Below are 17,510 nucleotides of genomic sequence, written 5' to 3' on the forward strand. Positions count from 1 at the left end.
TTACAGATCAACAGCTCTGAACATAGGCAAACCACACAGCTACTGTAGAAAAGCATCATCCTCTCGGTGTGAGGGTTCCAAGCACCTTGGTAGCCAGGACAAATGAAATGGATGATTCACTTTATAACACTTTCTCTCGATGCCCCCTAGACCTATTTCCCCTCCCCCTCCCCAACACCTCCCTGCACTAAACAAAGATTCAGCAGGGTTAATATGACCACGTACACAGGAAAAGTGAGAGAGCAGGTTCTGTATAGAGCTGTGTAAGGTAAGCAAACGTGAAACAATGTCGAGAGAGTACTTTGGCAACAGTGGGCGAGAGAAATCACATCCAGTCAAACACACACAGTTTTCATTGCGATCCCATCGGAGGCCTCTGAACATTCACAGAGGAGCAGGCCAAGACCCCAAAGATTAAAAATGGCTCTCTTGTTCCCCACTAACTTTTGATTGTTTCGTGTGGGGAAGTCCCATTCGCAGTCTCTGCCAGCAAATCAATTACCCAGCACAGTCCACACATTTCTCTCTCTGCCCTGACTTCTCTTTTGATCCTAGCCTGAAAGTAGTTTGAAACCAAACGTGCATACGCTGCGCATCCTAAATATCAACGGGGATGAGAGAACAAGTCAAGAACCTTCTCCCCCACCTCCTGAATTATACAGATGCTTTCCTCTTTGCATTGTTCTGCTCAAGCGAGAGACACTTCCCGCAAAATTATTTCTCCGGGCAAATGTGCAGGTCCCAAATTTAAATCAACTCCGTGTTTAAAATGCTCCGCATCCTAGCGAGAGAAGGAGAGTCTAACAAAAACCTGGAGGGTAATTCGATATGGAAAATCTTACCTCAACGGCACGTAAAAGGCAGCAGTCGGAAGAACAAGATGGCATTTTAAATGGGGATTGCCTCTTGAGAGTTAGTTCTCTGCCTCCGCCGACCCTCTGCAGCCTGCGGCTGGGCGCCCGGGGTGCCGGCGGCGTCAGGGGCGGCCGTACCCTACCTGTCACGTAGCCCCTGCTATGGGGACTGTTTCTGGGGAGGGAAACAACTCTGCCAGAGCTCCACTCAAAGGGTTACACGCAATCTTTGCGGTAGTGAATCAAACCACACTGTGCAGACCAATCCTAGCCCTCCCTCCGACTGATGTAATCATTTCCCACACACTATCAGACTTCCAAATTATTCCCGCCTCCCCCACCTCCCCCCCCCCCCCCCAAAAGAAAAAAAAAAAAAGGAATTACAAAGGAAATGTGGGGGTTTTTTTATGACGACCTCGGGGCGCTGGAGACCCCAGGGGCGGCGGCGGGGCGGGGCGTGGGGAGCCCGGCACGCGTGTGCCGCTGCTGCCCGGCGCCGGTGCCGGTCCCGCCCGCAGCCCGGCCTGCCCGCGCTGATGTCATCGATGCCTGCAACTTGGGCATTGAACTTCTTTCCCCGCCGCCGCTCCCCGCTCCCCGCTCCGGCTCCGCTCCGGGCCCCGGCGCCGCCCCCGCCCCCCGCTGCCCCGGCTACGCACAAACTGGAGCCCGGCGAGGGAGGAGTTAAAGCCTCATCCAGCCCAAGTGACTCAAACCCGCGCGTTCAGGAAACGGCTTCATCTGACAGCAGGGATGAGCCAGCTCTTTCAGAAGTGGGCTCTGGAAAGGAGAGGAGGGGGAATCCCGGTTGCTCTGGGGAAGGCATGCGTGCTGTGCAATGTGTCGGCTGCACTCCTGCCAACGCTTCGCCAAGCCAGAGGCATCCTCATACACGCAGGAATTTGTTGGGCGTGGGGGTGCCCCGTTTTCTGTCCTGCGGGCCAGTCTCTGCTGTGTGGCTGGCGCCGTGTCGCAGCAGAGCCCTGCATGGCACCGCAGCGGGACGGCCCGCTCCGGCACTCCCGCACGGGGGGACACGAGTGGATCGATGCCCGAGACAGCCGCGGGCATCGCACCGCAGTGTGCGGTGGGGAGCGCGGCTCTCGTGTTCCTCCCAGGATGGACAGGCACACCGAAAAGTCAGTACGCAACAAGACAGAAAGTAGCTATTCTGATTGTTTTAGTGGGGAATGGCAGGGACTAACACCCGCTTGATATTTTTTTTCTTCTTCTACTTTTATAGTATAGCCATCGGACCGAAAAGTTGGTGGTGAAAGAATTCCGTTCTACCTTCAGCTTACTCTGCACGTAAGTGCACTTTCTGTATTGAAACTAAACTATTTTGGATGGATTTCCTGCCTCGGGAACCAACCTGGTGACATCATTCATTCATTCATTAGTCACGAGGAGCGCAGCCCTCTGCTCTCTGCCTCAGCTTTCACTGGGGTGCCCGAACCAGGAATACGCCACAGAAATTGGCAACACCTGGAGGGCAAACCCCGCCTCTTCTCCTTTCGTGCAGGGAACAAGGCAGTGATACAGACAGCACCTGATCACTGTCAGTGCCAAGGCCCAGAAAAGGCAAAGCTCTTTTGCTGAGGGTGCCTCCCCAGCCCGTGCAGGTGGAAAAGACAGAGCTGTAAGACAACCACCACACTCTTCTCTGCTCCCAAGCATGGAAAGCCTTAATGCCGTGTGGCCACTGGAAGAAAGCTGCAGCTGTCTTTTATGCTCATTCATGCTGTGCTCTCTCAGTATGAAGTAAAGGAGTCAGGGGTACGTGTCCCACCCTCCCCCTCCCTGCCCAGAGTCTAAGCTCATGCTGATGCCAATGCCAGCCCCCCAGCATTTCAAACTACTGGATACCCAGCACTGCAGTGTGGTGTACTCCTACTGTAATGCCATGTTCCCTCCTCCGGAGAGCCAGGCCCTGGAGGCAGCACCCACTATCCCCACACCACAGCCACTATGGAATTGGGTTACAAACATGGATATGTTCATTCATGGGACCAGACAGCCCTTGGGGTGTTAACAGGGCCCTTAAGACACTCCAGGGAGTGGAGTGCAATGGGTGGGCAGCGTGAACGCAGCGATGAGCAAGTTAACCTCATTGGCTATTTATTAATAGTGCTGCGTTTGCCATCAAGGACAGTGCAAGGCCATGTATCGCCGCTGACATCACAGATATAAAACACTGCATCAGGAGGGGATGTAATGGCCTGGGCTGAACCCTGCCCCAGGGAACAGGAGAGAGGCAGAAGTGAGATGAAACCCTGTGCCTCTGCAGAGGCAGGAGTGTAGCAGCCCCTAAGAGGCTTACATGGAAGGTAAGGGGATTTTATGCCCCCACACAACTCTGCACAGTTATGAAGTATAACCACAAATACGAAACCAGCTTGACGACAAAGCTTCACCTCCAACTTTCTGACAGTTTCTGTGACAAAAGACGCAGATAACAGCATTTCTGTATCACAGAGGGAACTGAATTTGAAGTCAATTGGTCAAATCCAACTCTCTCACTTTTCCTTTTTCTCTCTTTCTTTTTTCCTAAGGAAGCACCTCCCACTTTAAGGGCTCCCTATTCAAACTTCATCCAGCAGAAACACTGTTTCATTTCCAAAACTGATTTAGGGCTTATTATCTACAAAGGAAAACTAAGCAAGATTCACTCGAATAAAATACTCCAATAATGAAAACACTTAGCCTGATGAGAGGTTCAAAAAGTTAGTCTGACACTTTTGCACTGCATCCCTCTGAGAAATGCAGTGAAATGCAACAGCAGACTGCCTGCAACAGTGATTTACAAAAGGCCCTAATTACGTCAGCAGCACAAGGCACCTTCTATTCAAAATTAAGGTTAAGAATGCTAAGCCAACCAGAGCGCTATATTGGCTGAACATTCAGTGCTTTACAGCGCAAAGGAGCAGATAACAGACTGCACCATTGTTCTGGGAAGAAGTCTTCCCCCAAGCTTTTCTTTTCTTTTTTCTAAAGACAAAAAAGACTTTAAAAATTAAAAATTTAAAAGAACATTAATATTCATCACTTCAGAGGTTTCATATAATGGGTCGCATATCTTGAGTATCTTCATGGCTGCTTCATCTTCCAGCCTCAGTTCCTCAACCTCACTCAGTATTTTGTGTGTATCAAGTAATGCAAATGCTTTAGGAATGTGAAGGGAAAAAAAAAACAACAAAAACAAGAAAACCCAAACAGTCATGTGATGGTCACATCATTTTTTCTCCATTTCTTAAGCTATTTCTTTCCTTTTTCTTCAAAACAAAACCTATAACTATACACAATGATCACAGAAATTCACTCTTTTACATAATGTTATGCTAAAAATCTTCAGTGGCAAACAGATTTACATTTGCATTCTACAATCTGAAATTAAACAGCGTAATTTATATCAATGTAGACCAACCCATGTTATCCTGGGCTATGACTGCAAACATCAGAAGGAAGGACCAGTCATCAGAAGGTCCTGTGACTGAAATCTAATAGATCAAAGGTTTCAGTACACTAGTTCTTTTAGAGTTTCTCTTTATAAGAGAAGTAGATCAGAGACTTCACAGAAAGCTATTAAAGTACACTGAAAAGTCATTACTGAGAACTGCACAAACAGAAAATCAGTCCAGCAAGTTTTGACTTCCATCCCCCAATTTCACTCATCAAGACTGTTCAGACAATCAGTGAGGTACATAGAAGGAAAATGGAACTGAAATCTTTGCATGTACCTTGTACAACTAGAAGCGCTATTTACTGCAGAAGGCACCCATGTACCAGGCAGGTACTTGCTATTTTCACTGGAACCCTGTTTTGATGAGATCTTTTTTCTACAAGCTTTTTATAATCAAAGCTTATCAGCTCACAAGAGCAGAGTCAGAGTCACTGGAGGAATGAGGAAGCTTTCAATTAGGATCGGTCAACACAAAGCTGCTGAAGACTCAAGCTCAGCCTGCAGGCTACCCTTGAACTGCTATTTTTCTGGTTGAAAAAGCAACAAATAAAGGAAGGTTTTGCTTCCTAAAGTTACAAACCTTTGAAAAAGAAAGGCCTCTAAGCATGCTCTGTGCACACCTGACAAGGCAAGCAACTCAGTCAACCACATCTACATGCTGGAGCACCAGCCAGTCCCCCTTTACTTGCCCAGCAGCATTAAGGCAGCTTTATAAGACATGGAAAATTCAGCTGCTGCAATTAAATAAATATATAGGTCAACCCTATGGCTCTTTTTGCCTTCTCTGTTGCTTCCTGCTTATGCAGGAAAATAGCCCTTCAGACAAACAGCAGTGGCAACAGCAATACAACGTGGATAAGATCACCTAGACACAAGGCATCAGATAGTATAGATATATTTTTTCTTCCTTATAAAAGAAAAAATACTGTGAGGTATTTGATCATTGCTTTTTTCCTCCCTACACATACACATAAAACCCTTGGAAATGCTGAGGTTAAGGTTCTCATAGCAACATTAACTCTCTCCTCTGGCATACACTATATTTAGGTACACATTTAAAAGCCTATGAACAACAAATGAGAACAACTGCTGTACGATCAAGATTCTTAGTCTATGACTTTCATATTCAGAACAGTAACCTCAAAACAAAATCCCACAAAGCCCTGCTTTAGTTGGCTGTGTTTCAAAATGCTCATTCTGTCCCCCTTCACTGGGCTACTGAATTTTAAACCCATTTCCAAGAGTCAGAGAAATAACCTGACCTGAAGGGGAATCATATAATCCTTATGTTCAGTGCTCATCAAAACCAATACTGATGTCATAAACTCCATGAGGGTTGTACCAGCAAGAGAGGTTTTGGGAATCATAGAGATGGGCAGGGCAGGATTAGTGCTGGGTGCCAGTCAGCATTGGCATTGGGAAGGTTAGCTCATCTGAAGCCATCATGTATGGACATCCAGTCACCAGTGCACCCAGTAATTTTGGGGTTACATTCTTTGTGAAAGTAAGAGAGAGAGATGGAGCAGGTTACCATCTAAAGCACATGACAAAGGTTCCTGATTCTGGACGAAAGATGGATGCTGTAAGCCATGTTGGCTGAATTCAGGCCACTGTATCAAGCAAACATCTCTCTGCACTATTTATATCACAGTTTCACCCCAGCCAGCAGCTCAGCCCTACACAGCTGCTCACTTACTGCCCCCAGTGGGGTGGGGGAGAGAATTGGAGGGAATAAAATTAGAAAACTGATGGGCTGAGACAAAGACAGTTTAATCAGGAAAGCAAAAGCCATGCACATGAGCAAAGCGAAACATGAAATTCATTCCCCACTTTCCATGGGCAGGCAGGTGTTGAGCCATCACCAGGAAAGCCAATCATGAGTAATGGTGATTTGGGAAGATTAAAAATCATCACTTCCAACGTCCCCTGCCTTGTTCCCATCCTTCTCCTCTCCCCAGCTTCATAGGTCAAACATGATTCCAAATGGTGCAGGATTTCCCCTGGGTTAGTTGGGGTCAGCTGTCCTGACTTTGCCCCCTTGAGCTTCTTGTGTTCCACTCCCTTCCTTGCTGGAGGGACGGGGTGAGGACCAGAAACGACCTTGGCTCTGTAAGCACTGCTGAGCAGTGACTAAAACATCTCTGGAATTATCAACACAGCTTGCATCATAAATCCAAAACATGGCCCCATACCAGCTACTATGAAGAAAATTGACTCTACCCCAGTCAAAACTAGTACAATTACACACTGCAATTATAGACTTTTGAGCTTTAAGAAATAAACAAAGTGTGTTATGTTGCATGTATACAAAGCACATTTAGAGGAACATACAATGAGCACATGTGGGGAATATACAATGAGCACATGTGGGGTACTACTGAAGTTTAAAATAGAAATATTGTAATAGCAAGCCAAAGCTTTTCCTCCTCTAATTCAAAACTGCATGCGAAAATGATTATTTTTTCTGTAGGCATTGAATTATCTGGTTCTATCTTCTCAAAACTTAAAGCATTTCTTAAATCTAAAAGTATTGCTCTCTGTATAGGTTTAGCATTGTATAGCAACTGCACTGAAGTATCTTCAAAAATCTCAGCTATTTATATACAACTGTGCAGAGCACATTTTCAAGACATAACCACTGCCTGCATGAACAAAAGATTTATTTCAACGTGTATGCACATACTTAGAGGCTGAAGGTTTGGAAACTGTAAGCTGCTACCCTGTAATTTCCATATTTTAAAAATAAATAGCGAAATGCAGTTTTAAGTGATACATACCTACATACAGACAACACATCAATTTTGTGACAGCATTCCCAAAAGCTGTTTCAACTCTTTCCCACTTTGGTTTAATGTTCAGATGTTCAGATAGATCATTTGACCTGTTTGACATTTTCACATCTTCCCACTCAATTCCTCATTTGCCTCTCATTTTTAGGTAAAAGAAAGGAGAAAGACTTTTTCTATCCTTCTAAGAGTAACAATAGGCCTTTTATGAATTTTGCTGAAGCTTCAGGGTACTTGCAGAATGCTGGAAGAGAGAAGGCCTGGGAAGCAGTTTGTATAGGCTTTGACAGTCCACACCAGCAGGAAGGGAGTGCAGCGACAGCCAGCTCACTCAGTCCTGGATCTGGGGGTCCAGACTGTTCCAGCATTTTCTGTTAGTTTTGACTCTAAGTCTGTAAATGTGCTCCCTTCTCTCTCCACACAGCTCCTCCTAACAGCAATTGCTTTTTATGCAAAAATCCTTTCTGGTTTCAAGATCCTTTACATACATTAAAAAAGACAGTTACAGACACTGTTACATTCTTTTGATTATGTAATGAAAGGCATTAAATTATTTTGCTGGCACTAACCTTTATCTTTCATATATTTTATTGTGCAATTTATCCCTAGATAGCCTGCAATTCTCCTCAGCTGTGCTTACAGAATGCATTATTTATTGTCTGAATTTGCTCCAAGAGCAAGGTTTAGTACAAAACTTCTTGCAAACACAATTTAAATCACTAACAACCCTAGAAAGGGCAATATAAAGAAAAACCATAATAATTTCTTGATTAAATCCTTAAGTAACCAAGCTAGTTACTGAGTATTTTAAATTGCTTTGCCATTATAAATTACTCTGTAGAAAAGGAATTATTACCACATCTTCCTTGCTGCACAGGCTTCCAACCACAAGAACCACATTAATTTGGAGCTTGGCAAAGGGTGCAACAAGGCTCCAGGGAGCAGCTTCCCATTGGATTTAGGAAAGTGGTACAGGTCCCCAAGATTTGGATGGCTCTTTCTTTCCCAGTGGGACACTGTGACAACAGCAGCTGAGGTCCTTGTCATCTAGGGCCCAGGCCACCCTATGAGCCAAAAACCCCTTCTAGCACAGGGCTCAGCAACGTGCACTTGGCTTCTCACTTGGATTTACGATCATCCAAGCAGAACTTCTGTGTGGGTAGGCCACAAACCACCCCTTCCCTTCCATGTTTTTCTCGGGAGAGAGGAGCAGAGAGGCTGCAGAGCAGACAACGGAACACCTTTAAGGGCTGCACACACACCTAGGCCTGGCTCCAGCACTCTATTTGCATTTACAGGTCCAGCCACATATTACTGGGAAAGGGACCAGAGATTGCTTTCAAAGATGTCTTTGGAGGCTGAGGATTGGCATTTGAAAACGTATGTATTTTTAATGCATGGGAAAACCTTTGGGGTGCCGACTGTCTCTTATGTGATAAAATGGGATCTTGGGTTTAGATTGTGGTTGATGTAGTAACAGAAATAGAACAAAACCAGCAGCCCAACAATAGGGGAACAATATGCCAAATAAACTGCATTTGGAATGGCCAGACACAACAAAACAAACACGTTATTTTAGGAATGAATAGTTATGAAATTTGTCTTGCACAAATGCAATTCAATTTACCTAGTCTGGTAGCAGAGGAATCTAAGCTAGCATTAAGATGTAGGGTTGAACAGAAATTAAACTTAGAATGCAATACAGGGTAAGACAAAGATAGACCCTCTTCCCACTCCTGTGTCTTCCTCCATCCTCCCAAAAAAGTAATCACAAGGAGTGAAAAAGCCAAGGATTTAAGGACTTGTGAATCTGTTCCCCAGTGCTTGCAAGAGCACAGCTCCTAAGGTTTCCTCTGCAACCCTGAGGGCTAAAATGAATTTTTAAAATTAATGAAAACAAGTTCTTAGCTGAAGCCCCAACTCCTAGACGTGCTAGCATTGACTTCAGCAGCATGAAAAGAGTTTTCAGAAACAGCTACAGTGGCACAGCAGATTAAAAAAAAAAAGAAAAAAAATCAATTATCCATCTTTACAAGAGTTCCTTTATTCCTCACACACACACAGGGACACACACATCCTGATGAAGCAATGACATCCTAGAACAGGAAGTTACACCAAAGATGCCAGGAGAAAGGGAGAAGCTGGAAAGCAAAACAAAAGAAACTTTTAAAGCAAAACCTCTATGAATTCAACATGCAAAGCCTCATATGAGAAGAATCAAGGATGATATGTCACATGGAGACAAAATACAAGGACTACAACCAACCTAAGTGTGAAACTATGAAGATGAGAATAACTTAGGACAGTGAAAAAAATAATGGAAGCGACTGGGAAAAAAAAAAAAAGGCAAAACATGAAGAAAGGCTCCTCATGAAAACTGACCATAACCTACAGGCACTCAAGGAAATGATGGCCATTTAAAGAATAAACACTCTATAAAATTTACAGCACAATGGCTTCCATGCACCGAAAATCCCAAAAGCTCAAGCGCTATTGGAAATACAAATTTCCCGCACTCCGACAGCATCGGGCACAACGCGCAATCGGTTTCTGCGAGCGGGCTGAGCTCACTCTGCTCTGGCAGCAGCAGCAGCAGCAGGGTGCTTTGTAAGGAGAGGGTGACAGGCTGAGCTCCAGCAGCATGGCAGAGCATCCCTAATGCCATCAGCTGCCTCTGTTCCCTACAGTACTCAGCAATATTGCCTCACTTCCCGTCTCCCAAGGCACCGGCTCGGGAAGCCGGCGATTCCAAGCAGCGAGTATCAACTAATTGTTGCTGCCTGCAACGTTCAGGATGTTTTATGGGTCAGTTTGTCACATGCACATAATAAATGCTTTTAACAGAGCTGCTCTCATTGGGTGGGGAGGGGATTTCTGTGCAACTGTGTAAGCATCGATTGTGTGGCCAGAATTAACCCCCTGCAGATCTTTACCCAGGAAAAGGTATGTCAATGGAAGAAGAGAGCTTATGTTATCCTCTCCCCAGCTCTCATTTTCAGTGATTTCTTTAATAGGAAGAAAACTGTTCCATGAAACTGCTCTGCTGTTTAACTTCTGGTAAATTTAAGTATCAGAGGAAAATAATGGTGTGATACAGCAAAAGTTTCCAGCGCTGATGTAAGATCTAGGGTTATGGCACCACAATTAAGCTGGATATTCTCTCTTGAATGCAGCTAGCCCCATGCAAATCTCACTCTCATCCAACCTGCAAAGAATTATTTATTTTCAGAGGAAATAAAGAGAGAAAAATATTGGCATAAATCAAAAAACAATAATACAAGAGATTTATTAGCATTACCCCACCCCAAAATACTTCATGTAGAGATCCAAGGTACCAAGAAATTTTTCATCTTTCTCACTGCTCTGTTTCACTGCTGCACCCATCCACCCGTGCACACTACAGGAAGATCAACTCTCAAGTTTAAGTCCACAGCAAGCATCTCTAACTTATCTATTTCCAAGTTCCCTCTCCAGGGCTTGCTTGAGACCACTTTGCACACCCCTTCCTATGAGTAGGGGCACCACAAACAAAAAAACAAACACAAAAAAGCCCCACACAACCCAACCCTTTGCTTAGCTTACAGGGACAAATTCCCTGCTGCCATGGTTACCACTCCAACTTCTCCTGTGGAACTAGAAATAAAAAAAAAAAAAAAAAATTAAAAGAAGAAAAAAAAACTTCCCTGAGAACAGACGGCTATATGTTAGCTCTCCCTCCCCTCACTCATCATTGTTAGCCACTAAATCAGCTACATCTGGCATATTTAATTTGGACTAAATAAAATGTCACTAATTAAAAAGATGCCGAACAAGCAATCCATGACATTATGGAAACAGCTTGGTATTCAGCCTATTATGAACTGAAAGGAATCAACCAGTTTTTACCAAAAGCTGAGAAACAAAGGCAACTAAATGGTCCTCTATACAATCCCACTAACAACAATGTCCTCCAGCTCTCCCCTATCATCTACATGTACTGGGGTTTCCAGGCATTAATTCCTGGAGCAGCAGTGGCTCAAAAGTGAAGTAGTTAGCTCATTATAGACTGTATAATATGGATTGAAGTCTGCAGCATTTATGCCAACTTTTAAAAAGAAGGTTACTTTGCTAAAGCGACAATAAGTAAGACATTCAGCAGGCACACACACAAGCTGCTTTAAAGGACCTGTGGCCACAGAGTGGATGAACAGTAATAGCCTCTCCCCTCTTATGTTCTCCCCAGTTACCAGCAGCCTGATTTGAAGTATCACAGACTGCTCCATCCTTCCTCTCTTGCAGCTCCTCTCTTCAGCCTATTCCTGAGGATTAACATGTCAGCTCTCTGCATCTCCTGCTGCAGGTCACGGTGCAGAGATGTGAGTGCTGCTTTGTACCAACACCTACCCCAGAGAAGCTCCTCTCACCCTGACATCAACACACCCTCCCCACCCTGTCCTTCCCATCATACTACACGCATCTTTCTCCTTTGCTGCTACATCATTATCAGTATTCCACTGCTGCTTATCAAACAGATTTCAGTGCAAAGCTGCACTGAATCATATAAACCTCTTTTCACAGCCCTTAAATGTTTTCCATCATCTTTTTTGCCAACTGGTAATCTTTCATTCTATCCCTTGTGACTAGTTGAATAAGCATTTGAGTGACGTTATTTTTTCGTGCCTCTAAGGCTGAGGATTTCCCAAGAGAACAGATTATCTTCTAAGTGCTCTGGTCCAGGTTCTCATCATTTATAAATCAGATGACTGGCTCCTCTATTTTTACTGATATATGACATAGAACACATATTTAGATGTACTTTGATTGCCATTGTTCAATTTCAGTACTATTCATAATAAAATAAAATCCAAACATTTAACACAGAAATCCCTCCACTAAAGTAAATTTTAATAGAATTCTTACAAGATATTCAAGCGGATTATGTTGGTAATGCTAGCACATGCCAGGCAAGCAAAAATATTGCTCTTAGAAACTCAGTAGTTATAAATTAATTAACAGAGAGCTTTACCCTCGTAACTCCAAACTTTATTATTAAGGACACGAGACAGAGATGATATGTTTCAAGATTGACACACCTTTAACTGTTTTTCGGGCTGAGGTATTTTTTTTTCCATTATTAAAGTTTAGGAACAATCACAGGCTCACATAGGGTTGAGCGATGGAAGGGATCTCTGGAGGTTATCTGATCCTCCCTGTAACCCAAGCAGGGTCACCTAGAGCCTTTTCTCTGGGACAGTGTCCAGGTGCCTTGGAGTATTTCCAAGGACAGAGATTCACAACCTCTCTGGCTGTGGCTGAGAGCACTCAGTCACCCTCCCAGTCAAAAGCGTTGCCTCACATTCAGAGGGAACATCCTGTGTTTCCACTTGTGCCCGTACCTGGGGACCACTGGAAAGAGCCTGGTCTGTCCTCTTTGCACCCTCCTTCAAGGTAATTATGCACACTCATAAGATGCTCCTGAGCTTTCTCTTTTCACGCTGAGCAGTCCCAGCTCTCTCTGCCTTTCCTCAGAGCACAGATTCTCCGGTGCCCCTATCATCTCTCCAGGCCTTTGTTGGATGTTCTCCAGTATGCCCATGTCTCTCTTGTGCTGGGGAGCCCAGAGCTGGACTCAGCACTCCACATGTGGCCTCATTAGTGCCGAATAAACCTCCCTTAACCCACTGGCGATGCTCTGCCTACGGCAGCCCAGGATATCATCAGCCTTCTTGGCAGCAAGGGCACGTTGTTGGTTCACATTCAACCTGAAATCCACCAGGACCCCCAGGTCCTTTTCTGCCAAGCTGTTTTCCAGCTGGGTGACTCCCAGCATGTACTGGCGCCTGGGGTTGCTCCTCCAAAGGTGCAGGACTTTACACTTGCCCTTGTTAAACTTCATGAGCTTTCCTGCAGCCCATTTCTCTAGCCTCCAAGCTCTTATACAGATAGAGAAAAGTTATATAACCATGACATTAACTAAAAGCATAAAGAAGATCTAGTTTGATCACAGATCAGGAGCCCTAAATGGGTCTTTTTGTAGGATTCTTCATCACTATTTTCCCGAGCCAAGCCAAAGTGGTTGAAGCTCCCTTTAAGTTGGTGTTATGGTCTGTTTGTCAAAGGCTGATGAACTTCACAGCGTAGGTATAAATATGAAGTTCTGTGCTGAAATCAATGTCATGATAAAAAAATGCTTCCTCATATAGAACTAGATAACATAATGCCAGAGATCTGATGCCAAAGGCTGCATGAAAGAAAATGCTACTTCTTCATTCAGCATCTGCTTCAGATTATTTTACATGGAAGTCACTGCTGCTCTGAAGCTGTCAAGGCACAGTCAGCTTCCAATTAAGCTATCTTATCTTTGAAGTTAATTGGAAGCAAAGCTTTCTCCTCCCTATAGGCATCCCCCTACAAGCAGGTAATCTGAGATAATTTCCAAACATATTCATTCTGTGCTGTCCACCCAATTAAATATCTTACACAAATGCAATCGAAGAGCCTTCTCTCTAATTGAAAAGTTTATGCAACAATTTTCATGAGGATCCCATTAAACATTTAAAATAATTACTTGTATTAAAAAGACAATTATATTCAAATAGCTCACATGCCTAGTTTCTTTGTTTAGTGCAAGCAAAAGGGTATGAAAAAAATCACAAGAGGAAAAGAGCAAACATTGGGTGAATCTTTTAAGAGAACAGACACCCTCTAGAAACCAATTCTGCATGATATTAAGTGGGAAATCTTTTAACAGTGGCCCTTCTACTGTAGCTGATCATAGAGAAACCAACCATTTCCAAGACTCCAAAAGGCAATGACAAGGGAGCTGACTCTTGTATTTTTACGTGCTATAGATAACACATAAATACCATTACCTACAAGCACGCTTCCTTCTGCCCCTTTCTCCCCTCCCTAAATTATTGTCAAGGGGTTAAAGAAATCCACCATGCAGAGATACCAGTAACTTTATCTCTGTCCTGGCACAAATGATAATTTTTTTTTCTCCAAGGATTTTGATGGCTCTGTATTTATATCATGAATCTTCTTTAGGATTATGCTAGAAAAAAATCTGGGTCATTGAAACTTTCTTGAACTGAACCACTGAGAAAATGAAAGAGAATATAAAGGCACTGGTGTCAGGTTTATTAAAGGAAAATGCTTTTTCCCAAGCTCATTTTTCCCCCCCAGATTGACTGGAAGAAGGTAGATAACCCTTTGGACATCTTTCTTATTCTGAAGTTTCTATTTCCATGAGTGCATAATTCCATTCCCTGTCAAAATAAAACATTTTTTAAAATACTGTGCACTTGGCTCACAGACCCAGTGACGTAAGTTTAAGAAAGCTAGCCTCAAAAGGGAAAAGTACAATTTAGATAAATATATAAGGGAAGATATGTGAACATCTCAGGATCTTATGGTCCTGGGCAAGATAAAAATTTAATAGTCTCTTCTAGACAAAACTTGAATCAAATATATTTCAACATAAACAGTGTTTTCCCCTTCCCTTCTTTCCCCAAACAGCAGCTTGGGTTTGATACAAATCTGAATACTAAGATCTGCTTCCCTTATCTCTATGCTTATTGCAGTCTTGTATTTATGCAAATGAGTAACATACACTTAAATATCATTCTATACACTTCAAATTTCAACATCTAATTCTTCCATTCAATTGCCATGTAGAATTTCATAGGTTAAATACATAGTTGTACATAAGAAAACTAATTTATTTTGAAGTGTCCTTTAAAAACATATTTATTAATAAATGGAAATAATAGTATTAACTATTAATTAATAATTCATTTCTAACTGTGTCAAACCAAATCTGCTGACTTCAGCAAATCTCACTACTTACCACTTTCAATTCATTCATGGAGAGACAATTCTACACATAAGAAAAACTTTACTGCCTTTTCAAGCTTCAGAAGGTTGGTGGCTTTGGGTGGTGGCAGAGCTTAAGGCTTCTTACTGTAGGAACATCTATCTTGCCTTTTGTACAGCATAGAAATGTGTCACAACACTTGCTTCTTCCACAACTCCCCCATCTTCCTGCACAAGATTATACATGGCAAAAGCAGAAATTTTTTGCTACCTGCAGAGTAATAACAAAAAATACTCTGTACTGAAACTATTTTGGTTCAACTGTTGCTTATACACTCTTCAACATAACTGACACTGATCAGACCTAAAGTGTAACTCATAACAAGTAAGTGGGTTTGTGGATTTGTTCCCAGAGTTCTGTAGATTCTTCTTTCAGTGAACCCAAGGTTGCTTGGCTCACATCAACCAAGGCTTTGCCAACCCGTGCACCGTAGGAATTGTACTTTTTAAAGCATAAAAAAATAGCTAGTGCATTAATTTCCTTCAGCTACACCATGAAAACCCTGTTTAAAGAAGAAGTGAAAAGGTTCATTCTCTTCAAGTGTGATGTAACACACTTCCCTTCCACAGACAGTGCCTTGTTAAGCCAAACGCCTTAATCTTCTCTGCAGACACCATTATTTTCCACATGTACAGAGTGGGTTAGATAAATTACCAGGTAGCCTCATTCAACATGGAAAGTACCTTGAGATGACAAATTCAGCATGTTTAGTTAGCTAAATCATCCAAAAGAGATCTTAATGACTTTGATTGTCCATAAAGAGGTTAATCAGTTAACTGGGGAAATTAAACCTCCATCCTTTTCACAAACCAACTTGAGTTTCTTGCATTTGGTCTTCTACACAAAACAAGAGCTAAGGGTAGCTTTCCCTAGTACAAAATCAGAAAGCAAATCAAAGGTAAATTACTTTCTGAAATGGCAGTCCAGTTCCTCAACCCTCTCCCTTAGAAACTCCTGCTATTGCTCCCCTCTCCCCTCAGGGCTTACTGGCTCTTGAAGAAGAAATACTTCCCCAGCCCAGATTCCAATTTGTTACTAAATTTTCTTTTTTCTCAAAAATTGGCATTGCTGTTGTGTATCAAGTACCAATGACCAAAATTATCTGTCCATGAAAGTCTGTATTCTGTCCCTAAATCTTATCCATACTCCTCTATTGGAAAGGGTACCTCAAATGTCTGAACTCGGCACACGGAAGTGAAACTTCAGAACAGATGTGGAGGAGTACTGACTTGAATTTGCACAACAAGACTGTGATATGAAACTCATCATTTGTCACAGGCCCTTTACAAATGATTAAAAAAAAAAACCAGCCCTGAAGCTGCCTGCATCTCTCCAGATAAACAAATTCTGCTGTTTCTTCCAGGAATAAGTGAGGACATTGGCCATTCAGGCACATGGTCAACAAAAATTTCCCACTTAGAAACAAAGCCCAATTCAGTCCTAATAAAACAGCTCAGTAACTTAGGGTAAGGAAAGGATCCTCATGATCACAGATCACTGCCCGGTTTACATTCCTCCTGAACTACACAGAGGTGGTGGCAGGCATTTCAGCTGTCACTAGCCACCTCAGTCAAAGCACATCCTGTCTTCACTAGGCATTCAGGTTCCCACTGTGGTCAACAGAAAGAGGAAGAGACACTTGTGCAACCCATCATCTTTTGTAGCTTTGCTACCCTAAGACAAGCATGAAAGCACTTGAAAGATACTTCCCTGCGTCACCGTTAACTGGAGACAAGCAACACAAATAAGGGGTGAGGAGGAACAGAGCACACACCAAGGTCCCTTGGTCAGACCATAAGCTCATCAAGCAAAATATGGAATGCAACACCTTCCCAAAACAGCCCTTGCTGTTGTTTCTGACAAGAAGCGAGCATCTACCTGAAGAGGTCTGTGAACAGACTGTAAGGACAGTAAAAGGCTGGGACTCCCATGACTGCATCTGACAGCAGGGATCTGACAACCTAAGGGTGATTAAACCCAAATCTCTAACAGAGCTTTTATGAGACTTATGTGCTGAGTTTGATCCAACTGCTGATTTGAGCACTCATGATATGAAGTTGGACACAAAAACATGAGGATTTTCTTCACCAAGAAATCCCAATACTACCCTTTGAAGTTAAAGTTTTTTCTCTCCACTTCTTCCAAGCTGAGATTCAAAAAAGGGCTCTCTGTAGGTGGGCAAAACAGCTATGCTGGATGTGTTCATTAGTCTACATGCTACTTTCTAGCAGCAAAAAAAATGCCACTGTAAGCAAATAATATGAGAACCATGGCCATTCCTACTGCTTGTCTGTTGTAGGTAAAGGCCTCCAAATTTGTCTTACATTAACGCACATTTTATAATTCAATATGCAATCAATACTCAAAATAGCATTTATTTCCAGATACTGCTAATTCAGCTACAGCATATGAACCTCATTTGAAATCACGTTATGCAAAGTCAAATATCTCTTTCAAAAACACTTCATTACGGTTGTAGTGCAAAAGCAGAATTGCCCAGCATAACGAAATGCTCTTCCACAACCACTCAAAGGATCTGTTAAGTCAGTGTAGAA

The 17,510-nt window shown here is 43.0% G+C and overlaps 1 protein-coding gene across 4 annotated transcripts in view; it reads right to left on the reverse strand.

The window, feature by feature from the left end:
- GRB10 (growth factor receptor bound protein 10) overlaps positions 1 to 17,510 on the reverse strand; it is a 144,949-nt gene that overhangs the window by 24,192 nt on the left and 103,247 nt on the right. The gene's annotated exons all lie outside the window — the stretch shown is intronic.

The sequence above is a fragment of the Melospiza melodia genome, chromosome 1 (assembly GCF_035770615.1).
Source record: "Melospiza melodia melodia isolate bMelMel2 chromosome 1, bMelMel2.pri, whole genome shotgun sequence".
Classification (NCBI taxonomy): Eukaryota; Metazoa; Chordata; class Aves; order Passeriformes; family Passerellidae; genus Melospiza; species Melospiza melodia.